This window comes from Saccopteryx leptura, chromosome 6 (genome assembly GCF_036850995.1).
Source record: "Saccopteryx leptura isolate mSacLep1 chromosome 6, mSacLep1_pri_phased_curated, whole genome shotgun sequence".
NCBI classification, from domain to species: domain Eukaryota; kingdom Metazoa; phylum Chordata; class Mammalia; order Chiroptera; family Emballonuridae; genus Saccopteryx; species Saccopteryx leptura.
In genome coordinates, this window is record NC_089508.1 from 194,440,067 (window position 1) to 194,462,343 (window position 22,277).

Genomic DNA, 22,277 nt, shown 5'->3' on the forward strand with positions numbered 1-22,277 from the left:
CCAGTGTCACCGCCCAGCCTGCCAAGGGGTTCCCTCGGCCTGGCGGCTAACACAGAGCCCAGCTCTTTACAGTATAAAACGGACACGGATGGAGAGCCCGCCTCTCTTCTCTGAGAGTGGCTGCCAGGCTGCTCCGAGTGGGGACCCGTCCCTGGAACGAGGTGAAGGAAACCCTGTGCTCGCAGCGTCACTGTCCCCACGCGTCTGCTGTCTTACTCCTCGAGGTCCCTGCTCCGTCCAGGAGACACGGCACAGAGCACCCGTCCCAGCCCCTCTGAGAAGCCGCACTCCGGTCTCAGCGTCAGGGGTGCCGAGAGCACGGCCTGGCAGGCAGAGGGCCAGGCGAGGGCAGCGCAGACCCCCGTGCAGCGCCCTCCCTCCGTGCCGTCGGGGCTGCAGTTAGCAGGGGACGCGGGCGGCATCCAGAGACCGAGGCCAGCCCAGCCCGGTCCAGGTCATGCTCCTGCCCGCACACCTGCTCGCCAGGCTCTGGGAGGGTCCCCTGGCCGCCTCTTCATCCTCCTGGAAGTCGTATCTCCTGACAAGTACAACTTCCCTGACCGTGGCGTCTTGTCCTGTGTTCACTGGCCGCTCATGGTCGTCCCCTGTGAGCCGCTGCCGACGCCCTTTGCTTCTGTTTATCTGTTGGGGACACATTTCTCCAGATTTCTGCTCACCCCGCACCAGGTGCCCGTTCTTCCAACACACAAAAAAAACTTACTTTGAAATAATTACATATTCACAGGAGACTACAAAGATAGTGAGTGCAGAGATGTAGGTCCCTTGCCTCCCTCACCCTGTGTCCCCCACGGCTGCGTCTTACACGGCGACAGTGTCCTGTGAAAACCACAGAGTGACATTGGTACCGTGGGCGCTTCTGTCTCATCCTCCTGTGTGGGTTCTTGTGTCCACCGCTGCCGTCCAGATGCAGAAGTGTCCCCACCCTAGGGACCTCCCTCCTGCCCCTGTATAGTCACCTCCCCTCCATCCCCACCCCTGCCACCCCCTCCTGTTCTCCTCCATCTCTAAAATGCTGTGTGAAGAAGACTATATCAAGGGAGCTGTATAGTATGTGACACGTCGAGGTTGACATTTGTCACCATAATGCCCTTGAAATCCATCCAAATTTGTGTGTGTCCCAATGATACATACATACACACACACACACACACACACACACACACACACACGCATATTTCTGAGTAGTCGTTCATGGGATGGAGGTATCAACAGTTTTTTACGCATATGTGTATTTAGATAAATAGGTAGACATGCACATACGTGCACACATATACATCCAGATGGGAGCCTGCATCACTTTTATCTTGTAGGATAGGTCAGAAGTGTCAGACGTCAGGGAGTCGTTTCTGGAGCAAACCGGAGGTACAGTTCAGATACTGGAAGGTCAGAGAGGACTTGCTCATTTCGGGTTTGGTACGGTGCCCATGTGAGTCTTTAACCTGTCCAACTAAACTGACTTCCTCCTGTGACGCACAAGGCAGAGCCCAGCCTTCTTCAAAGGGACTTGAGGTACCTGTCCCCTAGCCCAGCCCCCCATTTGATGATGAGACCATTTGCTCGGAGTGACCAAGTGACAAGGCTCGGGGAGGAGGAGGGCCTGGCCGGGGTCAGTGTGCGAGGGATGTGCAAGGCCCCCGGCTTGTCTGGCCGCCGGCTCTGGGGTGGGCACACCAAGCTTCCTCCGGGCGGCTCTGGCCCGAGGACACAGAAGCAGGAAGCGGAGGTATTTGCTATTCTTGGATCACGTACTGGTGAGAAACTTAGTGTTCCTGCTCATGATCTTGGCCTTTCCCCTTGGTTTCATTAATCACGCATAGTATTATATACTTACAGACCTCAAAAATCTACTCTTTGAGGGGGGAAAAAAAGTGTTAGGCATTTAACAAAGACCCTTGTGGAAAAGTTGCTAATAAAGCTTTAACGTCTGGAGGTCTGTACGCCGGTGACATAATGGCTTGCGGTGGAAATGTGATCTATTTCGAGGTGGGGGTTGGGCGAACAGAAATGCTCCAGGATTTGAACGGGTAAACATTTTTAGCTTGTGTCTGGCAAACGCCAGCATAAAGAAAGTTTAAAAATGCAAATAACAACAACAACAAAAAAAGCAAATAACAAATGAAGGGGGCGGGATGTGCGACTTCTAAGGAGGGGGGTTTTGATGTGTTGAGAGTGTGAAGCAGTTGCAGTGTGTGTGAGTGGGAGTGTCTGTGAGATGAGGGCCTTCCCCCTCTCCCCCTCTCTCTGCGGGAAAGAAGAAGCAAGATTACCCCCCCCCCCCAGCCTTCCTTTCCCACCCCCAGCCGGCGGTAGGAAAACAGAGTAAAGCAGCACCCGGCCACTTCGCCTCAGTCGCTTGTTAGTGTTGCCAAGAGGGACGTCCTGGGCCGACTGGGGTGGTGGACACGGGGCTGTCCTGTGTGGCGGCGGGAGGCAGCGTGATTCGGTTCCTCGGTCTGTGTCAGTGTCAGCACGGGGGTGCTCTGTCCCCTGGCGGCCTTTCACTTTCCAAGGATTTTATCCTAAAGTAACAACTAAGATGTCCAGCTTCTGCTTACAGTGGACTAGTTATTTAGAGACTTGTGCTGAAAATCATTTAAAATGCTAAAAATCCCTTCACGAAAGCATCTCAGGCCGGACAAGATGGTCAGGAACCCCTGGGCCAGACCCTACGACGGGTACACAGAGCGCCTCAGAAGTCCATTTTCCTGAGATGTGTGCGTGGTGGCCTGAACCACACCCCTCAGCTGCCATGTGTAATGGACTTTTCAGGCTCTCGGAAGGAGGTGGGGGTTTAAGATGGCCCAGGCTGAGGAATCTGAGAGGGACGCCTCTGTAATGAGCTGGGACCATGGAGGGTATAAGTGGACCCACAGCAAGGCGAGAGCAGGACACAGTGCCACCTGGGGGCCGGCTCCCCCTGGGGACGCAGGGCCCAGGTTCCCAGGAGCCGCCCAAGAACCCAGCGCTGTGAATTTAGAGCAAAGTGACACCGAGCAGGTAACGTGCCTCAGTGCCCGGTGGAAGCACGTGGAGACCTGGGACACACACCGCAGCCTGAACTCTGGCGGTTCCCCGCAAATGCCGTGTGAGGACGGGGCATCCCAGAGCCGGCCAGAGTCACCAGGCCACAGGCACCGTTGCCCAGAACCAGGAGAAACAACAGGCAGCAGAAACAGGTCCACCGTCTCCCGGAGTTGGATTTTATCAGACACAGATTTTAAAACAACCATACCTCATGTGTTTAAAAGAAATACAAGTTAGAAAATACCTTCAGGAAAAACTGGGAACTGTTCAGCGTGGCGTGGAATGTTTTAAAAGATCAAACTAGAACTTTTAGAGTTAAAAAATATAGAAACCAAACTTTAAAACTCTGGGTACATCAGGCAGTCGGTGGAACCAGAGCTGCGGGGAGGACGTAGGAAGGGCGGAGGGGACAAGAGGACAGAGACAGAAGCGGGGAAACTGGGAAGGGAGGTGGAGGGGCGGTGGGCGGAGGGAGGGGATGTGATAGACGGTTAAGTGGGAGTTACGGACGGAAGGCGGGGGGCGGGGCAGGGCCACGTACCAAGAGGGAATGGCTGATAAGACGTAGGAAGCAACAAGACTAGCATAGTGACACCACAGAAAACCGGAGATAGAAAAGTCTCCTATTGAACGCAGCTACCGAGAAACATAGCGACTCGTGACAGCTCTCCCCCCGCCCCCCCCCCCCCGAAGCTACGACAGAAACCGGAGAGAGGGGATGCTTCCAGGTGGCCTCCGCCAGAGAGGGTCTGGAATTCTGTAAAGCCGCGGGCAGTGTCGAGACAGCGAGTGGCCATCAGCAAGTCCTCGCTGCAGGAGTCACAAGGGTTACACACAGTTCAGCAGGAGGAGGGTGGTTCCGGGCGGAGGGTTCGGAACAAGAGAGACAAAGACTAATTTTATCACTTTTTTTTCTTTTGTTGGCCATGCTTTTGGCGTCGGATCTAAGCGTTCATTGCCCGATCCACAGTCGGGAGGGCTTACCAGGACCCTTTTCTTCTCACAGTTAGGGGGTTCTCTGGTATTTAGCTGGATCCGCCCTGAGTTAATTTGGGGGGTGTGGAGTGAGGTTGGGGGCTAGCTAGCTTCATTGTTCTGCATGTGGACACTGAGCTATTCCAGCCGCACTTGTTGACCGTCTATTGTTCTTCCCCGTTGAGAGAGGTCTTGGCACTGTTGACGAAAACCATTCGGCTGTGTGTGCTGGGTGTGTTTCTAGACTCTCCATTCTGTTGAGTGAGCCTGGATGCCTCTCCTGATGCCCCTGACACACTGTTCTGATCACTGCAGCTTTGTAGCGAGTTCCAAAGTCAGGAAGCGTGCTGCGCTGCACTCCCGCTCACACCTGGTTTCTGCTTCTCCCCGGAGTGGTTCTGACTTGCTCTCCCCAAGGACTCAGGGCTGTGCAGCCGCAGGTGAAAGAGAACAGAGTGGGAGGGACTTCTTCCCCAGGTCAGCACCCTGGCTGGAGGGCCAGCTCTCACGTGGCTGGTTTTTGTTTGGACCCCTTGCTGAGAATGTTTCTCATGTTTTTAAAAGGCTTATAAAGACGACTGTCTCTGGGCCACAAAGCCTAGTATCTAGTATCTTTACCATCCGGACCTTTCCTGAAGAGTTTGCTCACCCCTTGTCTAATAAAATCAGATATTAAGTTTTGTTTTTTAAAAAATACAACTTTAATACAACCCGAGGTGTTGGTGGAGAATTCGGTAAGTAAATGGGTGGGACCACATTGAGAAGAATGGAATTGGACCCCTACACACACCCGATTTCACAGGAACTAGAGACGGAAACAGGTAGAGCAGAGGAACATACCCTTCAGAAGGGGTCATGTGAGAGAACGTCATTGTCCGGGTGCGGGGAAGAGCTCCCCAAGTCCTCAGAGGTGCAGGGAGGAAAGGAAAAGATTTAGTAAGAGACTTGCATCAAACGGACAACGTCGGTTCATCCAAAGACAGCGGCGGCCGTGGGCGCAGAGAACACACCCGCTCCCGACAGCCACAGAGGCAGCGTGTCCAGGGTATCGAAAGAACTCCCACAAATTCACAAGCAGTAGGCAATTAATCCAGTGGAAAAATGGGTTAAAGTCTTGAACAGGCATCCCTGAGAGGAGGAAATGGTTTTTATTACATGCTCGCCAGATTTGCAGAATTAAAACACTCGACAATTCCCAGACTTGGCAAGGATGTGGAAGGAACAGGAACTCGCGCCCAGGCTGGTGCGCCAGGTCAGGAAAGCAGATTGGCGTTAACTGACTGAAGCGGAGGCCGTGTGTCCCCGCGGCTCAGTGGTCCCGCTCCTAGCTGTCCGTAAAGGCACGCGCGTGAGTGTCCTGAGCAAAATATTCACCAGTGGAAACCACCCAAGTGAAACAGTCCAGCCGCGAAGCAGGGGAAGGAGTTGTTCTGATTCCTGAGCACCGCAGGGAGACGGGCACGGGACAGCACCCTCGGCGAGCGCTGGGACGCGGAGCCCAGGGCGGCACGAGAGCGCCCACCGTGCGCGCCGGTTCACACCGGGCGTCCCTGCCGCGGTGGCCTGACAGCTCAGCCACATTCTTGCGGAGTGCGTGCGCGTGTGTGGGAGCTGCGAGGAGTCGGCAGGAGGTGTTATCGCCGGCGTCAGGACAGCGGTGGACCCTGGACGGCGGTGGACCCTGGACGGCGGAGCGGGCGGCTGGTCCTGCCCCGCTTCTCGACCCTGCTGGCTGCCATTTTATCCGTTCAGTTCCACGTTTATCTTTCATGCACTTTTCTTATGCGATGCTATAACGTACAGTGATGATAAGTATTGGAAAGGGAAAATAATAATTACCGTATTTTTCGCTTCATAAGGACGCACAGGCATCTTCCCCTCCGCTTTTGTGGGGGGGGGAAATAGTGCGTCTAATGGAGTGAACAGTACAGTAGATGAATGGGCAAAGATTATTTGTAAAGAATGTCGATTTCATTGCTTGTCAGAGCAAAAACAAAAAGTAATGACCTAAATATCCCCCCCCCCCCAGTGGGGTAATTAGAGCCCTGATCACACAGCAGGCGGCTGTGCTGTGGTCAGCAGAGCGGAGGGCAGCTGTGTGTTGCCACAGAGAGAGGCCGCTGCTCCGTCACGTGCAGGTGGGTCGGGCAGAGCGTGGGGAGGAGAGCCCCGTTTCCGTTTAGAAAGAGAAACGTTCAGGTGTGCGAAGAACACACGGGAAATTCAAACCCGGAGTAAGCAGCCTCGGTGGTTCTCTTTCAGTTTCTTTAATTTTATAAGTTTATAATGGCAGAAACTTATTTTAAAGAATTATTTTTTACTTTTAATTGTGGGAATTTTTATTCACAGTTAGGCCTCTGTGCCTTCCCTGGTCCAGGTTAGCTGTGCAGTCCTTGAGGACCAGGCTGTCCTGGTGGCAGTGAGAGGCCCGTGTGGGCGGGGCATGTGAGAGACCCCCGTGTGGGCGGGGCATGTGAGAGGCCCGTATGGGCGGGGCATGTAAGAGACCCCCGTGTGGGCGGGGCATGTGAGAGACCCGTGTGGGCGGGGCATGTGAGAGACCCCCGTGTGGGCGGGGCATGTGAGAGGCCCGTGTGGGCGGGGCGTGTGAGAGACCCGTGTGGGCGGGGCGTGTGAGAGACCCGTGTGGGCGGGGCGTGTGAGAGACCCGTGTGGGCGGGGCGTGTGAGAGGCCCGTGTGGGCGGGGCGTGTAAGAGACCCGTGCGGGCGGGGCACGTAAGAGACCCGTGCGGGCGGGGCACGTAAGAGACCCCCGTGCGGGCGGGGCACATGCCTTGGCAGCCGCAGACCCTGGTGGGCCTGCCCAACCCGGTGTGTGTGTGGGGGGGGACGACTCAGTTTGGCTGTGGTGTGTGGCCGTCGGGGTTTCACCTCATTCTGGGGCAACCTAACGCATTCTTTAGGGCTCATTTCTGAGCTGACACTTCCCAAGCAGTACGATGGGACAAGCCTGCATGTCTCACAGACGTGTTTCCAGCCAAACGTAACTCGTTAGAGTTCTGGCTCCACGCCGAGGAAGTCTGGGGCGGCTCCTGCCGTCCCCAGTGCTTCTGAAATGCCCGCGTCCCCAGCCCCGCCGGCGGGCCTGAGTGTTGGTGTTTCATCCAGGCTTTTGCTGGCCGGCTCTCTCCTTTTCATCGGCTCCCGCCTAATTCTCACCTTTCAGAGTTGATCCTGTGCCTCCGTTTCGGGATACCTTCGTCCCCCCGGGGTTAGCCGCCGTGACTGTGTGTTCCTTCCCTCCCTTTGCTGGTGCCCTGGCATCTGTAGAACTGTGGAAGCACGCCCCAGCCAGGAAAGACCGGTGCTGGCTAGCCCCTCCCAGGGGTCATCCTAGGGTAGGGCTGGGGGCGGCTGGGACGGAGAGGGTGGCCGTGGGTGGGCAGGAGGCAGCAGCTAAGCGGGAGCCAGAGTTATCCTTCTCTGCCACTAACCTTAGCCCTTTGCCTCAGAGCCCGCATTTCCTTATAGTGAAGGCGGGTCATCCGGACGGGACAGCGTCTGTGACAGTCCTCTGAGGTCAAGGAAAGGCACAGAGCTGTTGCCAGCATAATAATACTTCATTAAACCAGCCTGTCGGCCGATCATCAACATCATTCACATTGAGTTGTCTGCATTCTAGCCCTAGCACTTTTTTATTCAGATCCCTTTCAATGGAACTTTTTCCCAAATATATCACATACTATCCCATCCTTGACATGTGGAGCTTATTTATATATTTATTTATCTGTCTTTTCCATTGATTTGAGAGGGGGGGGGGAGGGAAAGGAGAGAGGTGGCTGGGTGGCCGTGCTCTGACCGGTCGGAAGCTGTCCACTGGGTGTGCTGGCCCTGGGGCCTCCTGGGAGGTCATCCCACCTGTGTTCTGCCCGGGGCCACCCAGCACGAGCTACAGAAGGATGGGCAGATGGCTGCTCCTTGTGCTGGACTTGGAGGTGCCCAGGCGAGGCCAAGCTGTGAGGCGAGGCCGGCTGCCACAGCGCGGGGCCTGGGGCCACTTAGCAAGCGCTGCAGGGCTCACTGAGGCCAGATGCTGCGTGTCTGAGAGGTTTTCAGAGAATCAGAAACATGAGCCAAGACCAGTCATTCGTCTGAACAAGCCACTGGAAACTGCTTGGGTGGGCCTGAAGGTGGGGCGGGGTGGGGCGAGGCCTCTGGGGAGTCGCGGGGTGGGATGGGGCAGGGTGAAGAGTGGGAGCCAGGGTGGCGGAGTCTCGGGTATGGTGCCCATCTGCCATCCCAGGAACACGGCCTCCGCCAGCACTTCTGTCCAGGAGAAGGCTGCCCCCCGGCCCTCGCCCTGATGCTGGACAGTCCAGCTCCTCCCCGTACGTCTCTGGTGCCTTCCAAGCTGCTGCCCAGAGCTGGAGCTCAGAAGGAGTGAGTCTGAGTCCATCTGTGGGCCCTTTAAGAGGAGCTGCCTGGGACCCCAGCAGCCTCTGTCTCTCTCAGCCTCAATCCCAGCTGGTTGTTACAGTCAGAAGTTATGGGGACTTCTCTTCCTGGCACTGGGACCCTGGGCAGGGGGGCCTGGTGTAGGGCTGGGACCCCTGGCCCCTTAGGGGGGACCTCTGCAGCTGAGAGCTCCCCCCCCCCAGTTTGTATCCACCGCTTGTGAGTGTGGGACCAGCTCCGGGTCTCCGCCTCTCCTACCAGCTTCCATGTACCTTCTTTAATTCCTAGCTGTAGGACTTCCATTCAGCCAGATCTCAGGCGGTTCTGAGCGATGGTGGCTCCATACTTGGTCATTCTGATGTGGTTGTGGGAGGAGGCAAGTACCGCGTTCACAATGCCTCCATCTTGCCCGGAAGTCCCACAGGACGCTTGGGTTGTTGAAGTTGCCACACCAGTGATTTGGGGATAAGTCACAATGCAGGGCTGGGCAAAAGTGGGTGCGCAGTTTTTGCATGGGAAAAGACGTGCAACTTGACCAGGCAGTGGCGCAGTGGATAGAGCGTCGGATCAGGACGCGGAGGACCCAGGTTCAAAACCTCGAGGCCGCCTGCTTGAGCGCGTGCTCATCTGGTTTGAGCAAGGCTCACCAGCTTGAGCTCAAAGTCACTGGCTTGAGCAAGGGGTCACTCGGTCTGTTGTAGCCCCCTGGTCAAAGCACATATGAAAAAGCAATCAATGAACAACTAAGGTGCTGCCACGAAGAATTGGTGCTTCTCATCTCTCTTCCTTCCTGTCTGTCCCTCTCTCTGTCTCTCTCTCTCTCTCTCTCTCTCTCACACACACACACACACACACACACACACAAACACAAGACATGCAGGTTGTGATTATTAAAATAGCTTTATTAATCCAAAAGAATGTCACCATGGCACAATAGTAATAAGATAAATAATACAAATAAATAATATAATAAATAAATGATAATACAAGAATAAACTCTATTCCATGTGCTCACAACTGCACACCTACTTTTGCCCACCCGTGGGTTACTCCTCTCTCTCTAAAAGAGCCATCCCTAGTACTAGTCCCAGTGAAGCGTGGGAAAGCCCAGTTCCTACACTTGCGACTGTGGTGCTGTGCCAGGCACCCAGCACCCTCGCGCTTAGCTCTGCAGACCTCTCCAAGTGCCCACCCGGGCCCTGTGCCCCTCGGCCGTCTGGTCCAGTGGTCTCGTGGGGTGGGGGGCATCTCTGTGCGGGGTGTGCATAGGTGTTTCAGATGCCCAGCCTGTCCAGGAGTCCTTGCCCAACCTCTGAGGTCCCTTCCACTCCTGACGTGATTTGAAGTCCAGGGTCCTCCTGCCTTAGCTCACAGGTGGAACTGAATGTTCGGTGTCCTTTCCGAAGACGACCTGGCACTTTAGAAAGGCCGCGTGGCTGTGGCCAGGCGTGGCGTTTCCGAGGTTTCTGAAGGACGCGGGTGGAGCAGTTCTGCTTCTCTGCTGCGTCTGTTAGTGCCGTGGGCTCTGGGCAGCTCGGCTCGAGGCCCGCCGGGACCCAGTGGGTGGCTCGGCTCCAGGGCCCAGGGCTCTGCTGACCATGGGCCGGGACCCAGTGGGCGCCTCGGCTCTGAGGCTCTGGGCTCTGCTGACCATGGGCCGGGACCCAGTGGGCGGCTCGGCTCCAGGGCCCAGGGCTCTGCTGACCATGGGCCGGGACCCAGTGGGCGGCTCGGCTCTGAGGCTCTGGGCTCTGCTGACCATGGGCCGGGACCCAGTGGGCGGCTCGGCTCCAGGGCCCAGGGCTCTGCTGACCGCAGGCCGGGACCCAGTGGGCGGCTCGGCTCTGAGGCTCTGGGCTCTGCTGACCATGGGCCGGGACCCAGTGGGCGGCTCGGCTCCAGGGCCCAGGGCTCTGCTGACCGCAGGCCGGGACCCAGTGGGCGGCTCGGCTCCAGGGCCCAGGGCTCTGCTGACCGCAGGCCGGGACCCAGTGGGGGGCTCGGCTCCAGGGCCCAGGGCTCTGCTGACCATGGGCCGGGACCCAGTGGGCGGCTCGGCTCTGAGGCTCTGGGCTCTGCTGACCATGGGCCGGGACCCAGTGGGCGGCTCGGCTCTGAGGCTCTGGGCTCTGCTGACCGCAGGCCGGGACCCAGTGGGCGGCTCGGCTCCAGGGCCCAGGGCTCTGCTGACCGCAGGCCGGGACCCAATGGGCAGCTCGGCTCTGAGCCCCTGGGCTCTGCTGACCATGGGCCGGGACCCAATGGGCGGCTCGGCTCTGAGGCTCTGGGCTCTGCTGACCGCAGGCCGGGACCCAGTGGGCGGCTCGGCTCCAGGGCCCAGGGCTCTGCTGACCGCAGGCCGGGACCCAGTGGGCGGCTCGGCTCTGAGGCTCTGGGCTCTGCTGACCACGGGCCGGGACCCAGTGGGCGGCTCGGCTCTGAGGCTCTGGGCTCTGCTGACCATGGGCCGGGACCCAGTGGGCGGCTCGGCTCTGAGGCTCTGGGCTCTGCTGACCGCAGGCCGGGACCCAGTGGGCGGCTCGGCTCCAGGGCCCAGGGCTCTGCTGACCGCAGGCCGGGACCCAGTGGGCGGCTCGGCTCCAGGGCCCAGGGCTCTGCTGACCGCAGGCCGGGACCCAGTGGGTGGCTCGGCTCCAGGGCCCAGGGCTCTGCTGACCATGGGCCGGGACCCAGTGGGCGGCTCGGCTCTGAGGCTCTGGGCTCTGCTGACCATGGGCCGGGACCCAGTGGGCGGCTCGGCTCTGAGGCTCTGGGCTCTGCTGACCGCAGGCCGGGACCCAGTGGGCGGCTCGGCTCCAGGGCCCAGGGCTCTGCTGACCGCAGGCCGGGACCCAATGGGCAGCTCGGCTCTGAGCCCCTGGGCTCTGCTGACCATGGGCCGGGACCCAATGGGCGGCTCGGCTCTGAGGCTCTGGGCTCTGCTGACCGCAGGCCGGGACCCAGTGGGCGGCTCGGCTCCAGGGCCCAGGGCTCTGCTGACCGCAGGCCGGGACCCAGTGGGCGGCTCGGCTCTGAGGCTCTGGGCTCTGCTGACCACGGGCCGGGACCCAGTGGGCGGCTCGGCTCTGAGGCTCTGGGCTCTGCTGACCATGGGCCGGGACCCAATGGGCGGCTCGGCTCCGGGGCCCTGGGCTCTGCTGACCATGGGCCGGGACCCAATGGGCGGCTCGGCTCTGAGGCCCTGGGCTCTGCTGACCGCAGGCCGGGACCCAATGGGCGGCTCGGCTCTGAGGCCCTGGGCTCTGCTGACCATGGGCCGGGACCCAATGGGCAGCTCGGCTCTGAGCCCCTGGGCTCTGCTGACCATGGGCCGGGACCCAATGGGCGGCTCGGCTCTGAGGCTCTGGGCTCTGCTGACCGCAGGCCGGGACCCAGTGGGCGGCTCGGCTCTGAGGCTCTGGGCTCTGCTGACCGCAGGCCGGGACCCAATGGGCGGCTCGGCTCTGAGGCTCTGGGCTCTGCTGACCGCAGGCCGGGACCCAGTGGGCGGCTCGGCTCTGAGCCCCTGGGCTCTGCTGACCGCAGGCCGGGACCCAATGGGCAGCTCGGCTCTGAGGCTCTGGGCTCTGCTGACCACAGGCTGGGACCGGAGGCTGTGTGGGCGTTGTCCTCCGCTCCATTAGCCCTTAGCCGCCCTTTATCCTACATAACTTCCTGTGGGAGCCTAGTCTCTCAAGACCAGGGTCTCATTCCAGTTGACTTACATGGTGAGATCTTGACCCAAAACAATGTTTTAAAATTAAAAAAAAAAAAAAAAAGGCAGTGTATTAGCTCCTGGAGAGGGGTAACTCGATCAAGCCTTTTAACAGAAAACCTTAGCACCCGAGAAACTAGATACAGGGGTTACCTGTCGAGAGGAGAAACAGGTAAGGGGGGAGGGGGAGGCAGCTTATTTCTCCAGTGCGCCCTCTCCCTACTAATTTTTTTAAAATCTGTACATTATATATTCAGTCACTTTAATTCTAAAATGTTAGTGATTCATAATAGAGTAGCAGGAACTCGTAACATAGAAGTCCAAATGATGTAGGTGTTTTACCACCGAACCGGAAGGGGATGTCAGTAAGCCAGATTAGACAATTCATGCTGCGTTCAGAATACTCCTGAGAATAGTAGCAACAGTGACTCCCAAACACTGAGTGCTTGCTTACTGCGCCGGCCACTCTGCGTGAATCATGAACCAAGACCCAAACAGTGCACGTGGAGTTTCCTAAATATGTACAACATTTTTTTTTTTTTTTTTTTTTAAAAAAGGAAGTAAGAGCTTTAGACATGTTTTTATTCTTACAGTTTGGTTTTTATTCATATTAGAGAATGATTTGGTAAAAGGACAGATGAATTGTTAAGTCTGAAAGGACACCTTGTTGCTTTTTTATCCCTCCTGTCCTGCCTTACTGTCTTTTTTGTGTTGTGTGGGCTTAGTTGGTTTGCTCTGGTCAAATGTTTAAACTTCTTTTTCATTTCCCTTTGTGTATAAAAAAAAAAAGAGATCGGCACAGTGGACCAAGACACGTGGTCCCGTTATGCCCTGTCTACAGGAGACTCACTTGAAACCCAGAGACGTAAACAGATTGAAAGAGAAAGGGTGGGAAAAGCTAATCCTCGGAAATAGGAACCAGAAGAGGGGAGGGGAAGGGAGGGGAGGGGAGGGGAGGGTCGGCTGCACTAATATCAAAGTCAACTTTTTTTTTTTTTCTGAAGCTGGAAACAGGGAGAGACAGTCAGACGGACTCCCGCATGCGCCCAACCGGGATCCACCCGGCACGCCCACCAAGGGGCGTAGCTCTGTCGCGACCAGAGCCACTCTAGCACCTGAGGCAGAGGCCAAGGAGCCATCCCCAGCGCCCGGGCCATCTTTGCTCCAATGGAGCCTCGGCTGCGGGAGGGGAAGAGAGAGACAGAGAAGAAGGAGAGGGGGAGGGGTGGAGAAGCAGATGGGCGCTTCTCCTGTGTGCCCTGGCCGGGAATCGAACCCGGGACTTCCGCACACCAGGCCGACGCTCTACCACTGAGCCAACCGGCCAAGGCCCAAAGTCAACTTTAAATCAAAACCAGCTACAAGAAACAAAGAAAGACGTGACATAGTAATGAAAGGTTTATTGCAACAAGAAGCTATGGTTATTAACATTGATGCCCCTATTGACAATCAAAATATAAGAGGCGTGAGCTGAGAGAGCAGAGGGAGAAATGAGAAACAGTTCTGCGACGGTGCCTGGAAACTTCCGTACCCCACGCTCAGCAGTGGGCGGGAGAACCGGACAGGAGACCCAGGGGAGCGAGGACCTGACACAGCGCAGGAAGTAGGTCTGACAGGCGTGACGGAGCCGCAGCCGCCCAGGGTCCGCTCCGCCCGAGTGCTCGTGGGACTCTTCCCAGGACCGACCGCGGGGGAGGCCCAGAGGAAGTCTCAGGAGATTGTAAAAGATGGAGGTGATACGAAGTATCTTCTCCACAACATGATGAAATGATAAATCAGTAACAGAAGTTAAATTTTCACAAGTTCGTGGAAATTAAACAACACACTCTTCAACAACCAGTGGGTCCGAGGAGAACTCACAAGGGAAATTAGAAAATGCTCAGGACTGAATGGAAAACACAGCTCACCAGACGCAGGGGCCACGGTGGGCGTGGCGTTGAAGGGGGGGGGATCCGTGCCTGTAAGCGCTCACGTTAAAGCAGGGGTCCGGGACCTATGGCTCGCGAGCCAGATGTGGCTCTTTTGATGGCTGCATCTGGCTCGCAGACAAATCTTTAATAAAAAAAAAATAGTGGCCCTGGCCAGTTGGCTCAGTGGTAGAGCGTCAGCCTGGCGTGCAGAAGACCCAGGTTCGATTCCCGGCCAGGGCACACAGGAGAAGCGCCCATCTGCTTCTCCACTCCTCCCCCTCTCCTTCCTCTCTGTCTCTCTCTTCCCCTCCCGCAGCCGAGGCTCCATTGGAGCAAAGATGGCCTGGGCGCTGGGGATGGCTCCTTGGCCTATGCCCCAGGCGCTAGAATGGCTCTGATTGCGGCAGAGCGATGCCCCAGATGGGCAGAGCATCGCCCCCTGGTGGGCGTGCTGGGTAGATCCCGGTCAGGCACATGCGGGAGTCTGTCTGACTGTCTCTCCCAGTTTCCAGCTTCAGAAAAATACAACAACAAAAAAAATAGTAACGTTAACAATATATAAAACAGCCTGACCAGGCGGTGGCGCAGTGGATAGAGCGTCGAACTGGGATGCTGAGGACCCAGGTTCGAGACCCTGAGGTCGCCAGCTTGAGCACAGGCTCATCTGGTTTGAGCAAAAAAAAGCTCACGGGCTTGGACCCGAGGTCTCTGGCTCAAGCGAGGGGTTACTCGGTCTGCTGAAGGCCCGTGGTCAAGGCACATATGAGAAAGCAATCAATGAACAACTAAGATGTCGCAATATGCAACAAAAAACTGATTGATGCTTCTCATTTCTCCGTTCCTGTCTGTCTGTCCCTGTCTATCCCTCACTCTGACTCTCTCTCTGTCTCTATAAATATATATATATATATATATATATATATATATATAAAACATTCTCATGTATTACAATCCATTCATTTCCTACCACTCCTGTTCATGGTTGCGGGTGGCTGGAGCCAATCACGGCTGTCCTCCGGGACAACACCATATTTTTATTGGATAATGCGTACCGTACACGGGTCATTGTATGGCTCTCACGGAATTACATTTTAAAATATGTGGCGTTCATGGCTCTCTCAGCCAAAAAGTTTCCCGACCCCTGGGTTAAAGACAGGGAGCATCTCAAATCAGCAGCCTAACTTCACAACTCAAGTAACTGGAAAAAGAACAAACTAAACTCACCAAGCAGAAGGGGGAAATAAAGAGCTGAGATGAAGGAGCTAGGGAATAGAAAAACAGTCCAGAAAATAAATTAAACCAAATTCTGGTTCTTTGAAAAGATCGACAGAATTGACAAACCTTTAGCAGGGTGAACTAAGACAGAAAGAGAGAAGACTCAAGTTCCTAAGGTCAGAAATGAAAGTGGGGATGTTACGACCACTTCTACAGAAATAAAAAGGGTTTGAAGAGAGTGCTGTGAACAGCTGTACGTAAGCAAATGAAGCCCCCTAGATGAAATGGCGCAAATTCCTAAAAACACAAAACCTACTAAATCATGTACAAAGAGAAAATTTGAAAAGACCTCTCACTAGTAAGGATAGTTATCAGTAATCAAAAATCTCCCAAACATTTAAAAAGGAACCTACAGCAAAAGCAACCCTTCTCAAACTTTTCCAAAAAATTGAGGCGGGAACACTTTCCAACTTATTCTGTGAGGCCAGTACTACCCTGACACCAAAGCCAGACAAAGACCATGTAGGAAAAGGAAACTACAGACTAATAACCCTTATAAACAATAATGTAAACATTCTCAACAAGCCTGACCGGGCGGTGGCGCAGTGGATAGAGCATCGGACTGGGATGCAGAGGACCCAGGTTTGAGACCCCGAGGTCGCCAGCTTGAGTGCAGGCTCATCTGGTTTGAGCAAAGCTCACCAGCTTGGACCCAAGGTCACTGGCTCGAGCACGGGGTCACTCGGTCTGCTGAAGGCCCACGGTCAATGCACATATGAGAAATCAATCAATGAACAACTAAGTAGCCGCAACGAAGAATTGATGTTTCTCATCTCTCTCCTTCCTTGTCTGTCTGTCCTTATCTGTCCCTCTCTCTGTCTCTGCCACAAAAAAAAGAAAGAAAAAAAAAACATTCTCAATGAAATACTAGCAAACCAAATTCAGCAGCATGTTTCAGGGATTATATGCCATGATCAAATGCAGGTTATGGTTTGACATATGAAAATCGATCTATGTAGTATACATATCATAAAAAGGACCAAAAAACCCAAAACACATGATCATCTCAAATGCAAAAAAAGCATTTGACAAAGTTTAACACCTTTCATGATAAAAACAGTCAACAAACCAGTGAATAAAAGGGAACTACCTCTACGTAGTAACAGTAAATGGTAAAAGACTGGGAACTCCCCCCAGAGATCAGGATCAAGACAAGCCTGCCCCTTTTCTCCAGTCTGTCCCACACAGGCATGAGAAGTTCTAGCCAGAGCAATTCAGCAAAAATAAACAAGACGTCCAGATTGAAAAAGAATCTGTAAAATTATCTCTGTTCACCCTAAAGAGTCTACAGAATCCTGTTAGTGTTAATTATTGAGTTCAGCAAAGTAGCAGGATACAAAGTCAACAAGCAAAACTCAGTTGCATTTTTACACACTAACAAGGTCACTGGCTGGAGCAAGGGATTACTCGGTCTGCTGTAGCCCCCGCTCAAGGCACATGAGGAAAGCAGTCAATGAACAACTAAGGTGCCACAATGTGAAGAATTGATGCTTCTCATCTCTCTCCCTTCCTGTCTCTCTGTCCCTCTCTGTCCCTCTTTCTGTCTCTGTCAAAAAAAAAAAAGACAAATATAGTCCTTAAAAATTCCTACAGCTCAATAACAACAAAAATCACCTTATTAAAAAAATGGACAAAGGATGTGAATAGACATTTCTCCAAAGACAATATATAAATAAAAATGGTCAGCAATATATGAAAAGAAGCTCATCATCAGTAATCATCAGAGAAACATAAATGAAAACAAGATACTAACTCACACCCAATAGGATGGCTACTGTTAAAAAAAAACACAGAACAAGTGTTGGTGAGAATGAGAAGCAGTTGGAACCCTTTTGTGCTGCTGGTAGGATTATAAAATGGTGCAACTGCTGTGGAAAAAAAGTAGTGAGGTTCCCCCAAAATTAACACTAGAATCCCCACAGGATCCAGCAAGTCCACTTGGGCACACATCCACAAAAGAATGGAAAACAAGGTCTTAGAGAGAGATTTCCACACCCACATCCACAGCAGCGCTGTTTACAATAGCCACGAGGTGGAAGCAACCCAGGCGTCCATCGACGGAAGAGTGGGCGGGCACAGTGTGGTCCATCCACACGCTGGGACAGGGTTCAGCTTCAGGAGGAAGGAGGCGGGCACCTGCTACATACAGCACAGAGGAGCCTGGAAGACCCGCAGGGAAGTCCCCGGGATGCACTCCCGTGAGGCAGGACAGGCAGAAAGGACAGCAGTGGTGTCAGGCTCCCGGGAGAGGAATGGGGACCTGTCGTGTATAATAGATACAGGGTGTCAGGTTTTCAAGACGGAAAAATTCTAGAAATGTGTTTTGGAGGCGCAAGCCTGCTACTTAACACTGCTAAACCGTACGCTTAAAGATGATTAAGATGGTACATTTTATGTAATGTGTTTTTACCACGGTCCTAAAAAGAAGGAGCTGGGTGTTGCCTCCCGGAGAGACTCCTGGAACAGTCTGAGTGGGCATTTGATTGGCGGGCTTTGTGACAGACTGCTAACCACTGGCCTCAGTCAGATAGCAGTGGACGCGTGTCCACAGCACAGTGTTTCCAATCGCTATTTTAATTTTTTGTTTGGAAATCTTTTCAACTTCAGAAAAGTTGTGAGACAGACATCCTCATCTATTTTCCATCAGGTGCCAACATGTTTTAATAAGTTGTAAGGATAATGATTTTCCCCATTTTTTTTTACATAAGGGCACATTGTAAAGTTTTTTGGGGGGGAGGTTTCCTCCTAATTTTTAAACGAGGGCAGGCTTTTAGTCTTCTGTGAAAAAGGATTTTGACAGTAAAGAAACATGACAGAAATGGGTAAAACATAGCTAAGGGGCACCGCCGTGGCAGTGCTGGCTGTCCGGGGGAGGTGTCATTTGCTCCCACTGGGACCACCCTTCCAGGATGCGGTGTCAGAGGACACGCTGTCCCCGGACTAGAAGTATACTGAGCTAAAAATCTGCTTTTGCCTTTGTCATCTCAGCACAGGGCAAAGGTCAGGTGCAGACTCTCCAGGTGCGCGGAGCCCGGCCCCGCCCGCTACGGCGAGAGCGCCCCCTTTAGGGATTATCACTTGGGTTCCTTCTCATCGACATTTGGGGACTGTTTTGCTTCCAGCTGCTGTTTGGTTAAATAACCGCGGTTTTAATAAAGACGAAAAAGCCCCAGACTTTACAGTCAGGGCTTTACCTGCCCTGAAAATTCTGAGCCCGCGAAGCAGTCTTAAACCTGCACCAGGCGGAGCTACCGGGGAGGCGGAGCTACCGGGGAGGCGGAGCTACCGGGGAGGCGGAGCTACCGGGGAGGCGGAGCTACCGGGGAGGCGGAGCTACCGGGGAGACACAGGGCTGACCCCTGCTGCGGGCAAACCGGGGCGTTCTTGCATAAGTCACTTGGTTTCATGGAAACGGTTCTTTTCCTGCAGCTTTTTAAACGTGTGCAGTTCAGCAACTTCGGTAAACTGACCAGGTTGTGCATTCCCCCCATCCCCCCATCAACCCGTTGGGAGCATTTCCGTCGTCATCCCCGTCAGGTCCCGGGGCCCAGGGCGGCAATCCTCACGCAGTCGCCCGCCATCCCTCGGGGCGTCTGGGCATTTCCCACCGAGCCCTGCGTGTCTGGGTTCGCTGACTTCCCGGTCACTTCCATCCCTGGACGCTGGTTCCATCGTGTGGAGGATCTGCGTGTTCTGATCTCCTCGCCCGTGGTGTGGTGGACGTTTGGACCACTGAGATGACGCTGCTCTGATCACGTTTGTGCCGCTTTTTCAAAGGAAATATCACCATGTGAATGGCTCTTCCAAGAGAACTCAAGCTTTACCCTTTTGGGGTGCTTCTTACCATCAGCAGTGTTTTATTTATCCCCTTCTTTCCTACCCGACATCACACAGGAGCCGGGTCTCTTCCGACATTGAGTTGGATGATGGTGTTAGTGAGAGGGAGGAGTGAGCTGTCCTCCCAGGCCCACTCTGGAGCCCCCGGAAGGCAGGCTTCCCCGGGGCTCGCTGCCCCCTCCCTCCCTCCCTCCCTCTCTCCCTCCCTCCTTCTCTTCTTCCCTCCTTCCCTTGCTCCCTCCTTTCCTCCCTCCCTTTCTCCTTCCCACCCTCACTCCCTCCTTCCCTCTCTCCATCCCTCCCTCCTTCCTTCCTCCCTCTCTCCCTCCCTCCTTCTCTTCTTCCCTCCTTCCCTTGCTCCCTCCCTCCCTCCTTCCCTCCTTCCCTCTTTCCCATTGCTGCTCCTCAGCCCAGCTCAGGACAGGCACCAAGCAACTGCTTTTTTGGTTTGAGAGCATTTTTTTTTAAAGTAAATCTAAGCTTCTCAATAAATGTTCTCTTTTAAAAAAGAAGTTCCATCTCCTCATTTTAGTGCAGAATGTGATAGAATATTGTCTTCCCTGAGCTCTAAGGAGTACGATCTTGTGAAATAACCCTACATACAGTTCACTCTTTTCTTTGCTGAGCTCAAAACAGATCTTTGGAAATCGCAAGCAAAATTCTCCGTTGGGGAAGGTGGAAAACATCTTGCTTTGAGAAGCCATTTATTGACACCTTTCAAATGTCCCCTTTGTCCGGGAGGCTCCCGCTGCCCCTGGCTGTGGGTGGCTGACCTGGCCTTTGGCTTTGCTCCCGGACAAACCCCTATGTTGTTCGAAGGAGGCACCCCAAAAGCAGCCTGAATGGGGGTTTGATGCAGTTGTGGGCGCTCCACCAGCAGCATCTCCGTAGGTGGCGCTTGGCGCACAGGGTCCAAGTTCTGAGCTCCCTCTCTGGCCAGCGCCAGTTCTTGAAGGAAGAACGCTGATGGGCCATTGACTGCCCGTCCTCTGCGTGGCTGCAGAGGGAACAGACGGGGTGCCCCGGGGATCTCGGTCACTGACCGAGTTTCATCGCCATGTTTCTTAGCAAGTCTGTTTCACAGAAGTCCTTTCCCCAGACTAACCTCCTGCCTTGAGCCGTGCACTACTCTTAAAGGCTCTCCACCGAGAGCGTCTGCTCAGCCTGCTTCGTTGTGTGAGGGCCTTTTTTTTTTTTTTTTGTATTTTTCTGAAGCTGGAAACGGGGAGGCAGCCAGATAGACTCCCGCATGCACTCGACCGGGATCCACCCGGCACGCCCACCAGGGGGCGAAGCTCTGCCCAACAGGGGGCGATGCTCTGCCCCTCCGGGGCGTCGCTCTGCTGCGACCAGAGCCACTCTAGCGCCTGAGGCAGAGGCCATGGAGCCATCCCCAGCGCCTGGGCCATCTCTGCTCCAATGGAGCCTTGGCTGCGGGAGGGGAAGAGAGAGACAGAGAGGAAGGGGGGGGGGGGCGTGGAGAAGCAGATGGGCGCTTCTCCTGTCTGCCCTGGCCGGGAATCGAACCCGGGACTTCTGCACGCCAGGCCAACGCTCTACCACTGAGCCAACCGGCCAGGGCCTTTTTTTTTTTCTTTTAAGGCAGAGGTAAACCAGGACGATCTGTTCAGGTGAAGGAAGAGCAGGCAGTTCCTGAAAGGGCCGAATTTGGGGCACAATTCAGTACTAAGTGCAACAACCCCGGGCAGCAGCAGCGGGTGCCCGCTTCCAGAACCTTCTCTGTGATGCTTCTCTTGGGAACTGGGAATGTCCCCATGGCTGCTCCCTCCGGGTAGGAGAGCTTGGAGTCACTCTCTGTTCTGAGCTAGCATTAGATCACAGGGCCTTTCGGAGCTGAGAAACAGGTCAGCCCGCGGGAGCCTCCTCCTGCCAGCCCGCCCGACAGGACAGGACAGGACAGGGTCGGGCCGGGGCGTGGGGGGGTTCTCTGGGGGTGACGCTTTGACTCAGACAGCTGGCGAGGCTGAAAGAAGAAACCCCATGGCCTCCCCTCCCAGGACTTGGGTTTTGTCCGCCAGGTGAAGCCGACCAGCCAGGCGCGCGTGCGCTCAGAGCCCGTGTCTGAGCCGCGTCGGGCAGCCCCACCCCCTTCTCCCTCCGCTCCTTCGTGTCTCGGTGATGCACGTGTCCCTGCGAATGTCCCTGGTGGCGGGTGTCTCCTCTGCACGTACCCCCCCAACCCCCACCTCACTAACTCCCGGTCAGTCGGCAGGACATTTCAGAAGCGATGATGGAAGGAGAGGAGGGGTCTCCTGAGGCCACCTGCGGTCCCCTCCCCCGCGGGGACACTGTCAGAGTGTTTGTGGAGGGCAGTGCTGAGTCAGCGGGCTGTGGCCCGGGCGCTGGAGCCCTGAGCGCTGGGCCGAGAGCACAAGGGCCCTTTATGAGCAGTGCTGGGCACTGCTGCCCCGGCCCCCCGTCTCCCTCCCTCCGGCTGGCCGCAGCTCCCACGGTTCCACGGGCAGCGCTGCCCGCTTCTTGCTTTGGAGAGCCGCCGCGGTGACTCAGACCCCGGCACGGGGAGGCGGCCCTGAGCCCTCTCGGTCCCCCTTGTTCATCAAGGTGGGGGAGCACCGGCTGGGCGGGCACCCAGGGAGCACCCCGACCCTCCTCCCTGGCTCTCCTCCACCAGCCAGGGGCAGCGGTTGGCTTCGGAGCTCTGCCCGCCCCTGGGTGTCTCCTCTCTGGCTGCCAGGCCACGTCAGGATGGATTACTGTCCTCGTTCTGACTTCTCATGTGTGGTCTTCGGTGACCGGTTCCACTGGTGACTCAGCTGTGCCCACGGGGTGAGCGGGTGAGAGCGCGGCCTTTGGAGTCGAGCAGGTTTTCTGACCTCGGGCAGGTTCACTTCTAAGCTCTGGCTTTTTCGGCGAGGAAAACAGTCATGCACTGTGTTTGGAGTAAATGTGATGATATTTGTCAAGTGTGTGACACAGTGGCAGGGCTCACCGTCCCCGAGAAGCTGGCATGGGCACTCCCCCACCCCAGGCCGCCTGAGGGCTCTGTGCTGGGCCACACGGCCGCTCCTGACCTGGCAGAGACCAGGGCCCGGCTGTGTGTTCGTCGGCTGACCCTGTGCAA

At 55.4% G+C, this 22,277-nt stretch overlaps 1 protein-coding gene and 1 non-coding gene across 3 annotated transcripts in view; one reads left to right on the top strand and one right to left on the bottom strand.

Moving 5' to 3' along the window:
* GNA12 (G protein subunit alpha 12) overlaps positions 1–22,277 on the top strand; it is an 84,926-nt gene that overhangs the window by 44,855 nt on the left and 17,794 nt on the right. The window lies entirely within an intron of this gene.
* Positions 13,408–13,483, bottom strand: TRNAT-GGU (transfer RNA threonine (anticodon GGU)). Its single transcript has one exon. It is a non-coding gene; the product is annotated as a tRNA-Thr (tRNA).